Source organism: Grammomys surdaster, unplaced genomic scaffold (genome assembly GCF_004785775.1).
Source record: "Grammomys surdaster isolate TR1022 unplaced genomic scaffold, NIH_TR_1.0 97, whole genome shotgun sequence".
NCBI classification, from domain to species: domain Eukaryota; kingdom Metazoa; phylum Chordata; class Mammalia; order Rodentia; family Muridae; genus Grammomys; species Grammomys surdaster.
In genome coordinates, this window is record NW_021604576.1 from 12,652,604 (window position 1) to 12,672,877 (window position 20,274).

Consider the following 20,274-nt stretch of genomic DNA (forward strand, 5'->3'; position numbering starts at 1 on the left):
TTAATAGACTACTTATCTGGTTAGAGAGTTCTTAAGGAATAAAACTTACCAAGAAATATCTGCATTTCCAAGTGGCATCTTACTCAGCATCAGAGAGGCTACTCTTTGGAGATGGTGGAAACTAGTACAGAAAACAACTGGACAATGTGCAGAGAGTGAGAGACCTTGGAATACTCAGCACTTAATGCGATGCCCCTACTAAGTCTCTTTGTTCAGTGCCCGGAGAACATTGTGGAAGAGGATTTGGAAAGAGTATAAGAATCAGAGGGAATGGAATACACTGGAGAAATAAGACTGATGCTCACGGACACTCATACAGACTATGGGAGTGTGAGCAGGGCCTGGACAAGTCCAAGTCAGATGAGTTTTCACTGCTCAGAGGAACACGAACACGATCCTCCAATCTCTAATCAAGACACAATCATCAGTTGGAAACTGCTCACATAGGAAAACATAATTTTATCTAATGGAGTCTCATGGTGTAAACAAACCACACTTAGATACAGGCCTCATGTCCGTCAGTAGATGGCAACTCAAATACAATTCAATGGTGTTTTTGTTGTTGTTGTTGTTTTGTTTTGTTTTGCCTCAAAATGCTTTGGGCATTTTAAAAATCTTGCTACAATTTTTATAATTTATTATGAGTTCCTTTTTAAAAAAAAATTGGTTTTCTGTGTGTGCACATCTCTCCATGTGTTATGTACTTCATGCATTTTTTTCTCTCTTTGTTTGGTTTTATTCTGATTTGGCTTGTCTTTTAATTTGGCTCATCTGTTGTAGTTGTTTTATAAATCAAGAGAGAAATAAGGTGTGGAGTTCCATGGTTTAGGAGATGGGGAAGATCTGGGAGGAGGTTAGGAAGTGGAAACTAATATCAAAATATATTGTATGAAAAATATGCATTTAATTTATAAAAATGTATTCAACATGGTTAATACTTAGGGCAATACAAGTTAAAACTACTTTGAGATTTCTTGGTACCCAATTAAAAATGGATATCAAGAAAAAACAACTAACAACAAATTCTAGGGAAGATGTGAAGTATGGAACCCTCAGTCATGATTGGTTGGCTTTCAAATTGATACAACCGTCTTGAAAATCAATACGTTGATAATGAGCCATCTATAGTACCTCTTGGCATGTACTTAAATGACTGAATCTGTTTTTATAGAGACACATGCTCTTCTACTCATCATAACCAGGAAATGATAACAACATGAATGACTCTCAACAAATGGATAATGGCATTATAGTGCAAATACACACTGAGACACTAGTGTGTAGTAAAGATACTCGTCTCAGAAGTTTTTGTTTCACTTTGCCTCTTGGGTCCTATTTGTTTCTTTCTGCTAACTTGTTAGATTTAACTAAAATAACATTCTAAGTGACAGAATTGTTTGTTTTTTAAAATTCAGGGTGAATTCAATAAAATCCATGGTGAAGATCTTTTGACTCTTTTTCTGGAATTTCCTATGTCCATTTAGAGTTAGAGGCTGTTCTTAGAATTAGTAGTTGTATGCTAATACTAATGAATGTTTTATGTTTAACAAACAGTTTATTCTATATCAGCACTTATAAAGTATTTTACTTAAATATTTTGAATAATAATAATATGCAGCTTTTTTAACATATCGAATTCCTCATGATGTACAGAGGAAAATAAAAAAAATCAGAAAAAACACATGTTTTAAAATAAATTTATTGCTGTTTAAAACCTGTGTAGTTTATGCTTCAGTTTGAAGACAGTGTCCCTGTGACTGCACAGGCAGGGGTTCCAAGGAACCTGGAATCGACACTGCCCACCACTTTAGGAATTAGCTCCTCAAAGAACCCATTTGTACCTACAGAACTGCCACTTTTCCTTTGGAGAAGCATGACTGAAAACTGCTCCTGCCTTTGTTTCTCAGTTCTTTCAGGGTGAAGACTTTTATTTCTTTGCCAACATAAAATTATTTAGTCTTACATTTTCCTGTACTTCAAACTCAAAGGCTGAGATGTACTTATCTTTTCTGAAGCAACTAGGTTTTTCAAATTGTATAGCTTAATATTTATTATTTTAATAAAAAAGCCTCACCCCGAATTTCTAATTGATAAAAAGTTAGTATAGAAGCATAAGCACCACAAGCATGATAAGACACTGCAGAACTGCAAGAAAAAGCAGTGATGGGTCGCTAACTTCTAATAACTGTTGCAAATAAGTCATGGTTTTACAGCCCTTGGGAAGCTTGTGAGGAAAGAACATAAGAACTCAAATTTCGAAGGACAGATGGAAGATTTACATCTAACTTATGCAGTAGGTGAGATGAAGTAGAGACTGTGAGGAAGTTGAACCACTTGGCCTGTTCGAAGTACTGAGAATAGATGCAATGCTACCATGTGTTCTTTCTATTGAAATTCTGGACTGACTGGAAGATGACTGTTCAGTGCTGAGAGCTCTGAGGACAAAGCCATATGCTATCATTCATACGACAGTCCTTCCAGATTACTCACGTTAGTGATTGAAGTTTCGAGTAAGAAATCACAATGCTACACTTACAGTTGTAAACCATATGAAAATTGATTCAGAGTAGAAATCTTAACTTAAAAAAAAAACCCAAACACCCAACAAGCAGTTTTACATCCTTCAAGGCATTCCCGTCGACAGCAAAAAGACAAAGAGGCTTGATACTACTGCTGTCATTCTCATGCATATTCCTACGATTGCTTAATCAAAACCGTATGTTTTATACAAATTACATATGGGAAAATGCTTTAGAGTGCTTTGCTTTCCCCAGATGACTGCACGATGACTGAGTTACAGCATTACATAGTAATTGTGCCTTGTTCAAATCAAGTAAATAAAAAAAAAAAACTTGTTTTAAGCAAAGTCAAACACAATACTATATGTTTGAAACCATTTGCACTTTAGCCCAATGGATATTCTAACAGTATCAAATCACTTGGCTGTCCAGGATATTCCTTTGTTCTCAGAGTAGTTAGTACCTTTATTTGGGAAATCATCAAATTATTTGGATTTGAAAAGATTTACCATAGTTAGAAAAATATATGTTCATAGTTATATTCAAATATGTTTTAGTTGTAGATGTTTAAATATTATCATTCGTCTTACATCATGAGCAAGGATGCATTCAGAAGCTTATGTGCTCATTTATAAAAGAGATTATTATCTTCTTTTCTCTTCTGCAAATGTTAATTTCTTTCCATTTCTGAAGGCTCAAGTTTCTTACTTCACATTCATATTTACTTGCTGTCAGGGCAGTGCACTTACATATTCCAAGAAGAGCACATGAATAATATTTAGAAGCATTTGTCCATAAATAGAGATATTTTAGCTGTTATTTTATGTGTTGTGAATTCAGAGGATGCTAATTTGTAGTTCACATATAACAGCTTTCCTGAGTTTCTGGGCTGATTTGACATAAAGATTATCTTTGTATTAAAGATTCACTTACTCTTTTTAACACTATAGTTGATGGTCTATTAAAATAATAGATCATTTGAATTGTGTTAGTTTTACATAACTGTTTGGCATTAACAACTGGAGATACTATTTCTAGTCATTTGATATTAAAGCATGTTGTTCATTCCAAAATATTTACTCTGGCAGTGGTGGTTAATCCCAGCACTTGGGAGGCAGAGGCAGGTGGATTTCTGAGTTCGAGGCCAGCCTGGTCTACAGAGTGAGTTCCAGGACAGCCCGGGCTATAAAGAGAAACCCAGTCTTGAAAAACCAAAAAAAAAAAAAAAAAAAAAAAAATCAAAATATTTACTCTGGTGTTTATGCATGCATAATTTAAACAAACTTGTTTGAATTTATTTCCAATCACTACCATTGGACAATATGATGTTTAGTGATTATATATATATATATATATATGATATATTATATATATATAATATATATATCATAATATATATATAGTCAGATATGCTTATTTGCATCCGTCATGATTTAAAATAATTGAAACTAAAACATTTAAAATGGTAAATGTAGAAGATAAAGTTTAAATGTGAAAGGCTAACTTTCAATATCTTTTAAAATGAGCCCTTTAATTTTTTACTTCTTCCCATTAATTTACTTTTTATTCTCATTTTAGATCCAGATCACAGCCCCCTCACTTCTATTTTCTGAGACCCACCATTTCAAATCTCTCCCCCCACTGCCCCTTTTTCTTCTCCTCAGAGAAACAGAGCCCTCCTTTTTAATAATATTCTACAAATAATGCAGAAATCTGCCTCACACATGAAGCTGCTAACAATTAAACATTTTTATGCTGGAAAATAACAAATGACAGAGACGCCATTACTCATAAGGTGCTTCACTTCATCCACAGGTAGTTCAAACACTAGAAATTGACAATTTTTGCTGAACTTTCCTTGGAAAGAATTTTGTATGCAAAGGCCACAAGGTATTAAAAATTATGAATGCATTACATCCTCTAGGTTTTATTACATTTTTCTCTAGACATGAGGTCAAACGATTACAAAAGAGATGAGGCATTGATAATTCTAGAGTTTCATGACTAGTGACTATAGAACTGGATGTCTACTCTGAAAATGAAATTCCTTAAGAGTAAAATGATAGGCTGTTTGTTAGACTTTGTGTGACCCAAGGTCACTGTCAGTATATCTCCTTACACAGCTCAGCAGTTTGTAAACTGTCAGGTTTACAGGCTCAATTTCAGGATCTCTTCATCCTTCCTTCCTTATTCTACAAAGACAGAAAATGGCTTAAGTTGCAATCCGCAAGAGTGACAGTTGTGCAGTTACCAGCTAGGATCCATGTGGCTGGAGATACCTCTTATTATTTACTCCTTTAAGAGGGTTTCATGTAATTTCCTGGATCTTCATTGTGAATATTTGCTGTGATCATTCTAGATGTTTTATTCGTCATATGAAAGACAATATAAAGTATATGAAACTTATATTTGGGAGAAGAAAAATGTTAATAGCTTTTGTCTTCTTATTCTTACTATATTCAGAGACAAATCAGCTGCTCCTTCTTTTGATAAGGAAAAGGGCATGATTGGCTTAGAATAGTTTACTTCTTGGAAGAGATGCCGAATCAAAGCCAAATATAATTGTGCCTATTATGCAAATAATGCTATAAATTTTATCTTTTTTAGTATTATATAGAATTTATAGGAAGGAAATTAGAAACAACTTTTGCTGAATAATTTAGGAGTGGATTTAATCACTAACCATTGTAATTACTTTAAGTCTTAACTTGCAGTTAAAGCAGTACCTTAACACCTTCTCCAATGGCATGTTTGCTTCATTTTACAACATAAACAGAGTTATAAGAATCTGACCCCCAAACGTTTATTTTGTAACATTGCATTTATTATTTGGTTTAAAAAGTTCACTACAGTAAGCAAAGTAGAGGAGTTAATGGCTCCCGTTTGTAAATAGATGGCATTGTTTATTGTAACGCTCAATTATCTCTGGTTCATGGATTGTTCAATTATGCAAGCCCTCATCTACCAAAATAAATACTCATTAAGGTGAGCATCTATGCCAAAAATATAAATTTTCTGTGATTTAGTTTTCATGTGCACAGTAAATCCTGGAAAAATGAATGAGCAGAATCAGTAAAACCCTGGATTTCAGACATAATTTGACAAATTAGATCCCTATTTAGGAGCAATGAAGTGATTTGTTTAGAAATATTATATTGTAGTAAATTGTAAAATTATTTTATAGAGATATTCCCCAAGTGAACATAATAAGTGAAATATTATATTGTCTCCAAAATTCTATTTTTATAGAAAGCCAGGAGTGGTTAATGTTGAAAAAATGAGGGTCACGGAAGTCCTAGGATACAGTGATAACTAGCACACATGCCGCCTCTAACGTCTTCAGGCTCATTGCAGAGAAGCAAGTTCCTGCATCTCATTCGAACTTCAAAGCTGATTCCTCCTTTTTATGTTTAAACCAAAGCTTTCAAGAATGGAGGCCAGGCTTTCTTCACAATTTAAAATTCAAAGAGCACCACTTTGAAATTTAATAGAGCAGTGTTTGCTAAAGTAAACATTTTAGTCACAGTGAGGGCAGATGCCTCTGCATCCGCAGCCTTTCTGTAGATATTAAAGCAGTGCTTCAAAATATGGGCATGCCTTTTTCCCAACGGACATCCAAAAAGATACAGATTTCACGGTGTGCAGACTCTGACTTCTCCAAATGAAATACACCTTTAGCTTTAAAGCAATTTCGAGATTTTAAAAGTTCTCCCAACACTTTAAAAGGACACTGAACTTTGAGAATGAGCTCTGATTCTTATGAAGGAGCTGCACCGTTCCCATCTACAGACATGGGATGGGAGAAAAGCCCTGGGAGGTAGGGGAAAAAAGTGGGTGAGACAAGCGTTCATGGTGTCAATGTGTCCTGTGAGAAGCCTTTTGTGTTATTTAAAAATGGGTTACTAAGTCTGTTCAGTGAAAGGCCTGTTTCTTTTACAATGCATACCAAATCCAATTATGGAGAAAGCACACAGAAAATTCTTTCCTTATTGAGAACTAAGCCAGTTTACTAAACCATGTAATTTTTCCCGTAATCCTAGAACAGGGACAAATACATGTATTAAAAGGATTTTTTTTTTCATGGACCAATGGTTGTGTGTTGATGAACATCTTTTTTAGCCTTGTGAAATATTACATCTTATTTTGTTTCATTATTTCACTTATTTTTTCCATTCAGATACATTTCAATACATAAATTGCCAAGTGGGTGATTTGAACTTTGAATAATTTAGAAAAATATATTTGAAATAATCATTATTCTTATTTAAGTAAGTTTATATTTCTAAACCTATATTTATATTGGAATACATATAATATATTTTCAGTATTACATATTTATAAATGAGCAATTATGTGTAGAAATTACATGTCTGAATTATACACATGTGATAGCATGATTTGAAAACATCAAAGTTTATGTTAAGGAATATATTTTTTAATATACAATTAAAATTTATTTCCCTACTTTTAATTATACTAAAATAAATATGTATGTAAGTTTTGTAATGATACTGTCTTAAAGTACATGGTTAATATAGTACATCCTTTTAATGATTTTTTAAAAATGAATAAACACTTTGAAGATTTAGATCCAGTTTTCTGAAAATTAATAAAAATAATTTTCATAATAACCACACATTTGTCTCTTAAATTGCAGATGTACATTGAACAGATCAAGATATGTTAAAAATACTCTGCTTACTTATAGGAACTTTTCTTCAAATGAAATAAGAGTAAACAAAGCAAAAAAAAAAAAAGAAGCCAAATCAAGAAAACAGTCATCTTTGTAAACCTGCGAGAGGCATACTCTGAGAATTCTTCTGTTTGTTGTGCTATCAGTAGAATATGTTTCCCCTCCGGCACAGTAATTATAGCATTACAGTTTTCTGGCAACAAATGGCTTCTGGGGGTCACCAAATGTCTCTGATTCACTGCAGCATTTAATCTTCCACAAAAGCTGTTGACTGTTTCATGTAAGCTGAATGCCAGGAACATTATCCTTTAAATCATGCCTAGCTGCTAATTAATGGATATATAAATGTTGAACAGCCAAGTCTACACAGAGCCATCACAGACACTCTGCCCATAAGTAAAATAGAGTCCTGATGAGCCATAAACTATTACCATAGTGTGTATCTATACTGATTGAAGTTCACTTGAGAAATCTAAAGCTATCTGAAACTAGAAATATACTATCTGCTTTTGAGATGCTCAATGGTGTTATATTATGTTTCAGGAATCACCTCCATTGTCCCATTCTTCCTATGGTGCTCTTGTATGTTCAAACTTTGGAAACAGAACAAAGGACTAATATTTGACACTTAAGATATTGTGAGACTGCTGGCACCATGTTTTGCTCACCTTTCTTTTCTAAATCAAGTAGAAACTATATTCAGTTTCTAGGTTTTCAACAGCTGATTTGATCTAATGTGATGCAACAATCTAATAGAAAACCCAACGAGAATTTCTGTTGTGTAGGTACTGAATAGAGCTCTGAGCTAGCATTAAAAAACAAACAAACAAGCAAGCAAACAAACAAATGCTCATATACCAACTCCTTCAGGCCTAATGGCAGTACTAAATTCTGAGCTAAAAATTACTACTAGATGTCTTTCATGGCTAGCTAAATACAGACTCCATACTGAAATCAAGCAGTCTCACATAAAATCCACTTGCCATAAAGTACCATCATGTATAACCCTGCTATTAATAGTATCTCATCAGGGAAATTTAACAATTCTCATATCTCTAGAATGTCTGTGAATCTCTGTAATTTACACATTAAATAACAACAGAGGAAATCTGAGAAATGATTGTGTGAAAGGATCTGATGATCTTGTGGCACATTGTGCTTGAGTAGTGACTCTGTAGGATAAATTGGTTGCATGTGTATACATGAGTATATATGTGTGCATCATATACACTGGGATATTGCACAGGGTTATCTTATGAATAAGATTTGCTAGGTAAACAATAGTCATTTGCACTGATGTGAGTAGTTGAAATAGGATGTTATAGTTAAAATGAACAATAGTTAACTATAGGTAGGGATCTTAAAAGTGTATGAAAATGTGCAAGTAAAAAAAGACTCACAGTAAAAACAATTCACAGTTATTTTTGACTGGGACATCAGTTACTCATCATCAAAATCATGGTTGATCTTCATGGAAAGTCTGCTTGAATATTTAAGCATAGAAACTTATTACTAGAGTAGTCCTTATTGCGATGAGCAAATGAAATAAAAACTTAATCTTCTGATGTAAAATTTTATTCCCATAATATTATTTTATTCTAGTTCTAATTTCAGAAGTGACATCATTTCTATGCCTGTTTAAGATAGGAGTTTACATGTGAGCCAGAGGCAACATTCACCTATGCCTTCTCACATCCAGGTAATCTGTTACAATAAATCAAGTAATCAGTCTCACGCTACTTTGAAATTCTCATGTTATCGCTGTAGAGTCATTTTAGTTTGCACTCTAATTTTGTCAGAGAATCACCACAGTGTTTACTGTTTGGGTTCGTCAGTGCAGCTTACAGAAAGAAACATCAATTCTGTGCTAGTTACATTTAGCTTTTATGAATGCACATTGAAACTAGTTTAGCTTTAATACAGGTTGATTCTGCTCTCAAGTTATATTGGTCTTTTGGTCTTGTCAAAAAAAAAAAATCCAGCTAACTTTTCACAGGATCTTCCTTGCAAATCTCAGTATCTCCTTGCACAGTTTTAGGTTTTACAAGTCTTAATTTTTTTAAAAAAAACATATATGTAATTCTCCATTTAATGGCACAAACCTTACTCTAGTCTTTCAGTAAGCTAAGAATTATTTGAGTACTATTATTTCACCTGCTCATTGAAACATCTCTAAAGTAGAATGAAGAGTCTTACTTGTGTGTGACAGAGAACAATGAGTTGGTTGTTGCAGCATTTATCTGGGAATTTTTGGCCTTTTTTCTTTAGAAATTATGTCCACTAAGAACTAGAATATATTCTTTTAAATAGTTATTGAATACGTACTTTGTAACTGAAGTCACTTTGACATTGCGAATTGTCAGTGTAGGTTAAATGTCAGATATAAACAATATCTAAGCCACTGTCACTTTTAAAATTAAAAAATGTGGTGTAGACAAAAATAAGAAAAACTATGTCACCTACTGTATGTTTTAACAAGCACAACAGAAGAAGAATCAGAAAGACTGTAGAAGCAGAAGACTAGCAGAACTGTGAGTTTCTACATCCTGGGTATAGCATGGGCATAACTGTTAAAGACAAAAAGCAGATGCAGCCATCTGCCCAGCACATGTGCACATAACCACAGATGATGGAGAGGGACTAGTAGGAAGAATAGAATGAACAGGTGTGGAGAGAGATAAGGAGGGCAGTCGGGGTGAATGTGATCACAATACATTATACACAGATGTGCAACTGCCACAGAATTGTTCTAATGATCTTCATTCTTATGCATCATTGATAGGTGCTAACATACAGACTTAAAAATTAGAAGTGTACGTTCACTGAAATGAAGTTGTAGGAATGAATAGGGACTGTCTGGGATAAAAAGGAAAGAAAAACATTTCCATGAAAAGCTAAAAAGTGCTGAAAAGAGCTTTTAGTCAAAATGATTCAAATTTCCTTTCATAGACCACCTGCAGTGTGTCACCTTCTCATAACAGGAAATCTGTAAACTCTTCTGTTCATCTTCAGACATCCATGAAAGTATTTTTGGATGAGGCTGGGCAACCTCTACTTGTGCTGTTTCCTTGGTGATGATTATGCATGGAAATGTTTGGAAACTATAACTTTATGGTATGTGAAGATATTGAGTACTATTTGCACTTTGACCATGCTATGTCAGTGAAGTTGACCATCAAATGTAGTGCTGACAGCAGACAGAGTTACGTCCTTTGGAGTTTGGGCACTTGGAACTGAAGCTGTTAAAACTGTACTGAGCGAGAGTGACAAGGTCATAATATTATCTTGGAAATAAAAGTGTTGACAGTATGAACACCATAGGGGGTATAACAGTTAAGAATGATGTAGGGGGTGTAACAGTTCACAGAGTTCTAGGGGCCTTTCCAGCACTCTGGGAATTGTCAATCCATCAGCACATAATACTGATGAAGAAAACTGATGAGGAAATTGATGGCTTTTCCACTATAACACTGGAGAAAAACTGGCAAAGTACACAGATTTGAAGACAGGGAGATGACAAAGCTACAAAACTGATGGTCAGTTGCCAGCTATAGCACAAAGATGAAAACAATCTTGTGGAAAGAATTTGAAACAACTGTTTCCTAACTGGAGAAAATTAATTCAATGTTTGAATTTATTAGTGTTAAACTCTTTTGGCTTCTTTGTAAAGTGTTATCCAACAGTGAATTTGGAGTATTGATCCAAAATTTAGAACTTGAATGAAAACTTGAAGACTCTTTGGGGCCTTCCGTCAGATGCAGTTTAAATCTATTAGACTAGAGTCATCAAGGTTTCCAATCATCTTGAAGTCAGGTAAGGAAGAAGAGAAACAGGGACCTTCACGGCTGATGCTGAGCTTAGCGAATGACCAAGTGGTCTCCTAGAAAACCAACTGTTGAGAAACAGCATAGAGGGCTGAGAAGAAAAGAAGCAGAAATCTAAAACAGGATAAAAAAAAAAAGGACTAAGTCAAGAAATCAGGAAACAGAATAAAAACTCAAAGAAAATAATAGTGTCATCGAAGGGCAGTTTATCCAGTAAAAAGAAAAAAATGACGTTTTTAAGTTTTTAATTACCAATGTGACTATTGATTTAGTTATTTAGTTACTTGGTTGGTTAATTTTTTTCTTTCACCACAAAATTTTACTTTGATTTTTTAAAAACATATTTATCTTTAAATTTTTATAGTCAAGTTGTATTCCTCTCCTGGTCCTCCCTCCTACAGTTTCTCATTCCATTCCTCACCCCTTCCCCATTCCTACCCCAATGTCTCCCAGAGGATATACCCACCCCCACTCCACCCCAGCCCAATCTACCCCACCCTACTTCAGACTGTGAGGCTTCCCCAGTCCCTGGAGTCTCAAGGCTCTCAAGGGTCATCCCCTGAGACGGGTTCCAATTTGGGTTGGTCACTGGGCCTTTTTTCCCTTAGTCTCCTCTCCATTTTTGTCCCTGCAGTTCTTTAGACTGAAACAATTCTGGATCAGAAATTTGACTGTGGGATGGCAACCCTATCCCTCCACTTGATGCTCTGTCTTTCTATTGGAGGTAGATTCTACAAGTTCCCTCTCCCCATTGTTGGGCATTTCTTCTAAGGTCCTTTGAGTCCTGAGAGCCTCTCATCTTCCAGCTCTCTGGTGTATTTTAGAGAGTCCCCCCATATCTCACATACCTAGGTTGCATTTACGTTTTTAAATTGAAAAAAAAAATGCTTTCATACAATATATTCAGATCTTGCATTTCCCTTCTCCCACATCTCCAACTTGAATAGGCAAAATTAATTTTCCAGAATTGAGTATCACTAGGTATATAAACCACAATTTAGAGCAGGCCTATGCCCAGGAGCCAACACAAAACATGAATTTTTTGGAGAATTTTCATCTCATTTTTTTGGTTGGGTATTTTGTTTGTTTGTTTGTTTGTTTGGTTGGTTGGTTGGTTGGTTGGTTGGTTTTGTGTTACTTGTTCTTTACCTTTATATACTGCTTTCTGATGACTTTATGATATGTGTATATGTTACCTATTTTTTGCTTGCTTTTTATAGACACACACACATACACAAACACACACATGTATGCCTCTCTCTCTCTCTCTCTCTCTCTCTCTCTCTCTCTCTCTCTTTCTCTCAAAAATCTAAAACAAATTTTTATCACTGGATTAGTTCTAAATTATTTTCCCTCCAATGCATTGTTTGAAGAGAAGATATTTGAACAAGATTATAACTATTTTTTAAAAAATTTTCTGATAGGGAGTCAATCTTTTAATGTATAATAATAGTTTTTCAATGCTATATTTTTTTTAAAAATTAAGTTTTGATTCCAGAAATGAATCAGTAGCATCACAGCTTCATGAGTATGTCAACAGGTAAGTTTGTTTTGTCAGCATTAGGTCAGTGTGAGGAGTTTGCTCAATGACCAAAATGAGTAAACTACCACGTCACTTCCTCTGTTTTACAAACATTTCAATTACTTCCAGTTCTTTAAAATATAAATTAGGGATGGAGAGATAGTTCAGCGGTTAAGAGCACTCATTGACTGCTCTTCCGTGGGTCCTGAGTTCAGTTCCTAGCAATCACAGGGTGGCTCACAGTCACCTGTAATGGGATGAGATGCCCTCTTCTGGTTTGTCTGAAGTCAGTAGCAGGTACTCACATATATAAAATAAATAAATCCTTTAAAAAAAATAAAAATAAATAAAATAAAATATAAAGTATAACAGGTAATATAGACTTCATAATCATAAATGTTGTCTTTATGACTATTTATTGATACACCTATTCAATATTCATATCCATATTCATATTCAATAAAATATATTCAGAATAGAATATATTTTATTCCTCTACTTGAAATTAAATGTTGCTTTATAATTGATTTTGGATTAAGACTATAAGGAAAAACATTACTTTTATAATAAAATCTCTGTGTGTCTCTCTTCTTTCTCCTTTCTCTCTCTCTCTCTCTCTCTCTCTCTCTCTCTCTCTCTCTCTCACTCCCTCCCTCCCTCCCTCCCTCTCCCTCTCCCTCTCCCTCTCCCTCTCTCTCTCTCTCTCTCTCTCTCTCTCTGACCAATGTTAAGTATGCAGCTCAAGATTCTCTACTTTCAAGATTCTCCACATACTTTATAGCCTCATTACCACTAAGCTGCACACTAGCCCTATATAGAAGTCTTTAAGTTGATATTGAATGCAGCATATACATTATGCTGTCACAGTATTCAGAAATATTCAGATGTTGGAGTTATCATCAACTATGGATAATATAGAACAATGTCAACTAACTGGACCCCTCAGAATTTCAAGAGACTAAACCCCCAACCAAAGAGTATACATGTCTAGGTTCTCAGCTCCTACTACTGGAGCACATAGCTGTCTTATCTGGCATCAGTGGTGAGGAAGGTGCTTGTTTCTGTGGAGAGTTGTTGCCCGAGAAAAGAGGGATGCTAGAGGGTTGAAGCAGGAGAGGGTGGGTGGGCTGTGGAACACCCTCTTAGAGGCAAAGAGGAGGGAGACAAAGTGAGGGACAGGGCATTTGCAGAGGGCAGACTGGGAATGGGACAGCATAAATAAAGAAAATATTTTTTTTTAAAAAAAGCAAAATCTATTGGAAATTCATGCTGGTGTCACAAAAGTAAGAGTTCGTTATTTTGGGCATTATTACTTTTGAGGTTAATCATTGTTTCAGTGTAACTTAGCTTTTTGGTTTGGTTAACCATTACATAATATTAATTCTTCCTGATGAGATATGAGCAAACATCTATTGGCACGAATCAAATACCAGTAACAGACCAAGATAACTGTCCTGTTCAGTTCATCTTGACAAACCAATGCATGTGCTGGGCTAGGCTTACTAATGGAGCCTGAGTATGAAACTCATTTCAGAAACCTCTGAAGCATAAAACAGTTACATCACTGCAAAATTTCATCCCATCATGGATGATAACCTTATGGAAGGCACACCATGGAACCCCACTTAAATTTATCCTTCTACTTCCTAATGAAAAACGGCATTTCTATTTCTTATATTCTCATTGGCCAAAATCAGAACTCTCAAGTGAGAGTTCTATGGTCCTCACTTTTTCCTCTTTCTAGTAAGTTGTCATCTCCATGTTGATAAAACCCATTGCCAATTGTCATTCAGTGTAATAAGCTAGTACAAAATGGGAGAGAAGTTACCATGTTACAGATAGAAAACCAAAAGCTGTTCTATAACACAAGATGATCATTTGGGTAAGACGGTACTTTGATACCTACTGGATAGCTCTGTCTGGTTCCTGTCCCTCACTGCATATACCAGAACCAAGCATGTATGAAGGCAAGCAATGTTTAAGTATATTTGATCATTTCTTGAAATACATAATTGGAAAATAATTTATATATGTATATGTATAGATCAATTGTACAATGAAGTAGGTTTTCAGAGAAAGGACTATTTTATTCTCAATTTTATCTCAGTAAAATAGAACCCAAAAAGGTTCCATTCAAATACTGATGGGTTTTTGCTTTCTGTTTTTTTTTTTTTTTTTTGAGAACCTCTATATCAAAATCTAGACCTGCAGTATTATATTACTATCTTCTCCCATGAAATTATCCTTGTAGTTTGTAATTCTGTCAGACACAGTCCACATAGAGCTCTGACTGTCATATCTCATGACTATACACTTGAGTGGATATTGAGGTGATCCATATTTCATAGTTACTTTCAAGTTACTGTGAATATAATACACATTTAGTTATTTCACTTATTGTGATGACTTATTTCTATTTGCTAAGCATGCTGGATTGCCTAGTTACTCTTAATAAGGTACAAATTTGCTGAAATAATGTTTTCTAAGTCAAGAGTTATTGCACAGAAGTGACCTGTGCTCTCTATCCCCTTAAGATTTGGTCTATGAACTCTCTTTTCAGCAGAAAGAGTATTAAAATGCTTAATGCCTTGTTCACTAAATCTGCTTCTGCAGTGATTTCAGAACATGAGTATTTTATAACTGTCGTCTGTGTTTGCTTCCTTTTGAGACTTTTGTAGTTTGAACCACATATTCTATGTTAGTTAATATAGTCCCTGTACTTCCTAACCTTTCTTATAACCTTTAGTTCTGATGTCAAATCTCCTAAAGGTTACACTTAGGTATGACAATAGCTTGGTTATTCATTAAAAAATAAGGATAGCTTTGTTATTCATTTATTCAAAAAAGACAACTTATTTTATGCTAGGCTCTGAGCTCTTTAGCCAGGAATCATGCAACTCCTGGAAAGCGAAGAAGGTGCAACAATGTTTCCTTTGGGATTGTGTTACAGTTGACATATTCTGTTACAACATGAGGGAATATGGAGCTGCATAAGATCAAAGCTGGCATCTGACCTACATTTGTGACCTCTATGATACAGTACATACTTGGATGATTTTAACTATGTTTGCTTAAAAATTATGAGTACACCCACAGCCAAGCATTGGATGGAGACCAGGAACTATTGTGGAAGAGTTGACACAAGGCTTGAGGAACCCGGAGGGGACAGGGATTGCACAAGAAGACAAACAAACTCAACTATCCTGAATCTTTGGGGGTTAAGAGAGATTGAAACACCAACAGAGGGACCATGGGCTAGACCCAAGTACCCTACATTTATATAGCAGATTAGTTTTCATGTGGGTCCCCAAAAAACTGGAGTAGGAGCATACTCTGAATCTGTTGCCTGCCTGTGGATCCTGTTCCCCTAACTGGGCTGTCTTGTCTGGCTTCAGTGAAAGAATAGTCTTAGTCTTGGAGTAACTTGAGGTGCCAGGATGGGTTGATACCCAGGAAGACCTTCTGCTTCTTAGAAAAGAAGTGGAGGACAGATGGAGTGAGGGGTTGTGTGTAGGGAGCTGGGGGAAGAAGGGAACTGCAATTGGAATATAAAGTGAATAAATAGATAATTAATGAATAAATTAGGAATCGAAACATTCAGATATGCATAAATGGGTTATGAAAATATGTTATTTGTAAAGTCAAAATTCTAATAAATACTATTTAAATATATTTAATATAGTTGCCATTAAGAATCAGTAATACTTAGAAGAAAATAGAAAATTTGTGATTATGAGTAAGAAAATTAAGTTAGGACAGATTTTGACTTTTGATCTTCAATTTAGAAAAATGTCTGGGACCAGACGGTTTTAGTGCTGAATTCTATCAGACCTTCAAGGAAGACCTAATACCAATTCTCTTAAAACTATTCCACAAAATAGAAACAGAAGGGACACTACCCAGTTCATCTTATGAAGCCACGATTACGCTCACACCTAAACCACACAAAGACCCAACAAAGAAAGAGAACTTCAGACCAATCTCCCTTATGAACACTGATGCAAAAATACTCAATAAAATTCTAGCAAACTGGATCCAAGAACACATCAAAACAATTATCCATCATGATCAAGTAGGGTTTATCCCAGGAATGCAGGGTTGGTTCAACATACAGAAATCCATCAATGTAATCCACCAAATAAACAAACTCAAAGAAAAAAACCACATGATCATCATACTAGATACTGAGAAAGCATTTGACAAAATTCAACATCCCTTCATGATAAAAGTCTTGGAAAGATGACAAATTCAAGTTCCGTAACTAAACATAGTAAAAGCAATATACAGCAAACCAGTAGCCAACATCAAACTAAATGGAGAGAAACTTGAAGCAATCCCACTAAAATCTGTGATCAGACAAGGCTGCCCACTCTCCCCCTACCTATTCAAGATAGTACTGGAAGTCCTAGCCAGAGCAATTAGGCAGCACATGGAGGTCAAAGGGATACAAATAGGAAAGAAAGAACTCAAAATTTCACTAATTGTAGATGATATTATACTATACTTAAGTGACCACAAAACTTCCACCAGAGAACTCCTTAACCTGATAAACAACTTCAGCAAAGTGGCTGGATATAAAATTAACTCAAAGAAATCAGTAGCCTTTCTCTACTCAAAAGATAATCTGGCTGAGAAAGAAATTATGGAAATGACACCCTTTACAATAGTCACAAATAATATAAAATACCTTGATATGAGTCTAACCAAGCAAGTAAAAGACATGTATGACAAGAACTTCAAACCCCTGAAGAAGGAAATTGAAACAGATCTCAGAAGATGGAAAGGTCTCCCATGCTCATGGATTGGAAGGATTAATATAGTAAAAATGACTATCTTGTCAAAAGTAATCTACAGATTCAATGGAATCCCCATCAAAATTCCCACTCAACTCTTCACAGAGATAGAATGTCTTAAAATTCATTTGGACTAACAAAAAACCCAGGATAGTGAAAACTACTCTCAACAATTAAAGAACTTCTGGGGGAATCATCATCCCTGATTTTAAGCTATACTACAAAGCAATAGTGATAAAAATTGCATGGTATTGGAACAGAGACAGGCAGGAGGATCAATGGAATAGAATAGAAGACCCAGAAATGAACCCCCAAACCTATGGTCACTTGATCTTTCACAAAAGTGCTAAAACTATCCAGTGGAAAAAAGACAGCATTTTCAACAAATGGTGCTGGTCCAACTTGAGATCAGCATGTAGAAGAATGTAAATTGATCCATACTTATATCCTTGAACAAAGCTCAAGTCCAAGTGGATCAAGGACCTCCACATAAAACCAGCTACACTGAAACGAATAGAAGAGAAATTGGGGAAAAGCCTCAAACACATGGGCACAGGAGAAAAATTCCTGAACAGAACACCAATGGTGTATGCTCTAAGATCAAGAATTAATAAATGGGACCTCATAAAACTGCAGAGCTTCTGCAAAGCAGAGGACAAAGTCAATAGGACAAAGCAGCAACCAACAGAGTGGGTAAAGATCTTCACGAACCCTACATCTGATAGAGGGCTAATATCCAAGGTATACAAACAACTGAAGAAATTAGACTCTAGACAATCAAAGAATCCTATTAAAAAATGGGACACAGGGCTGGACAAAGAAATCTCAACTGAGGAAGCTCAAATGGTTGAGAAGTGTTGCCTGCCAGTGGCCACAGTCAACCAGGCTCACCTGAAAGAGAGGCTGGGAATGGAAGAAAGGACAGGAGGGCGGGAAGAGATGAAGCCAAGACAAAGGTTTCTGATCGAGGCTCAATGCTTTAATGTTCAGCTTTCAATTTAAAGGGGAAAGCTCACCCCTACCCCCAGAGTTCCTTCTTGCTTCAGCCCGCTGGGGGTGAGGGAAATCCATCCTGCTGGAGGTGAGGGGAATCCATCCTTAATTGCAGGCCAGAGATTTCTCAAGGGAAGCTCAGCAGGCAGTCTATTCTTCTCATCTTGTGTACCAAGCTACAGGCAGCCAAGGAGGCACCAAGGCAGGCAATGCCTCCAGAGTCCTACTCTTTTGGTCTGCTGTGGAAAACAAGGTCTCTCAGGCCTACTCAAGGCTGGGAGAAGGACACAATTTCTCCTTTTTAGTTTTATAAGGTATGAGCAGTGCCAGCAGCTGGATGGGGTACAATATTTCATCCCATCTAGGGTATAGAGTGGCCGGGCAACTGTGCCTGGCTTAGGTTGGCATCTATATTACTCCTATATTACCCGTCTTTGAGGAACATACATAGCATATTGATGTAAGCCTCTGTCTTAGGTTTATAGGAGCTCAAGACACTCTTACCCATCTTTGACTAATCAGCTTTCGTTGGCACACTCTTTCCCAAAAGACCAAAACCACATTCAGACCAAAGAACCTGTGGGCATGCACTAGATGCAAATCTTCATAGTGATGGATAACTGCCATGATGAAAGCTGAGCTTGCTGAAAGTGATCCTGTGTGAAGGCAATCTATCTGCCTGAGACACAAAGTTTAAATGGTTAAAAGCAACATGATTTATTTAAGCAATGTAGAAAATAAGGTTGGAAGCGGAAATGTACCAGTGTCTAATCCAACTGCTGGTTGACAGGGATTTAGACACAAAGTCTGGCCACCACGTATAGTGGGTGGCATTAAGTATTGATGGAGACTACATGCCCTGTTAAATCAGCTGGAAGATAAGGATTTTGAGCCATCATCATCAGAATCACAATTATTAGGCTCAAGATCCGTGTCCACTTGAGGGACCAATCTATCAGGGAGATATTGGGCTCCATTATCTTTTTCTGAAAAAATACATACTGAGCCACGGCCCCAAATTAAAACATGGTCAGGACCACACCAAGTATTAGTTAAGGGGTCTCTCCACATGACCCTGGCAAATGAGCTGTAAGTAACTGGATGCCAGTGGCAATCCACTGCAGACTGACCTTAGCATCAGTTTGTAGAAAATTTAAAATAAGACAAAAGCAAGGTTTGCTTTTGGTGACCTTAGAGGGTATAATTCCCCCTTTTTAGTTTTTAAAAGCCAATTTTTCAAAGTTCCTTGCAAAACCAGGGAAGAAGCATCAGTAGCTGTTCCTCCCACATTCAAGAGAGCTATCAAGATATTAAAGTTTCATAATCTCTCTTTCACAATTCCTTGTCCTTGAGGATAAGGGCTCTCAGTAATAAGGATAATATTAAATTGTCAACAAAACATCTCAAATGTTTGACTGCAATAGCCAGTTCCATTGTCGATAATCTGATATGGAACACCAAGCATAGAAAAATAATGTAGGCAATATATAATTATAATTTTTAGTTGCTTTTCTTGTTAAAGCAGTTGCAACTAAAAAGCCTAAAAGGGTATCAAGTCACATGTACATATTTTAAATTTTCCAAAATCAAAAAATGAGTAACATGTATTTGCCATAATTGATCATGTATAATTCCTCAAGGCTTAACACCATTATGAAAGATTTGAGGACACTGACACCAAGCTTTTGCAATTTAACTTGCACACATTTTTAGAAATGCCAAATTATCATCTCAAGCTATTATTATTTTGATGATGTAAAGAATAAGATTGTATGGCCAATTGTTCCTGTAAGGTCTATAATTTGACTGGTATACAAATCTGCTCTGGCATTGCCCTGAGTTCCAGGCAAATCCATATAAGCTCTTGAATATCTTATAAAGTTAAGTGCATGTTTCTTAAATTAAGCTGTATTTGTATAAATAACTGTAA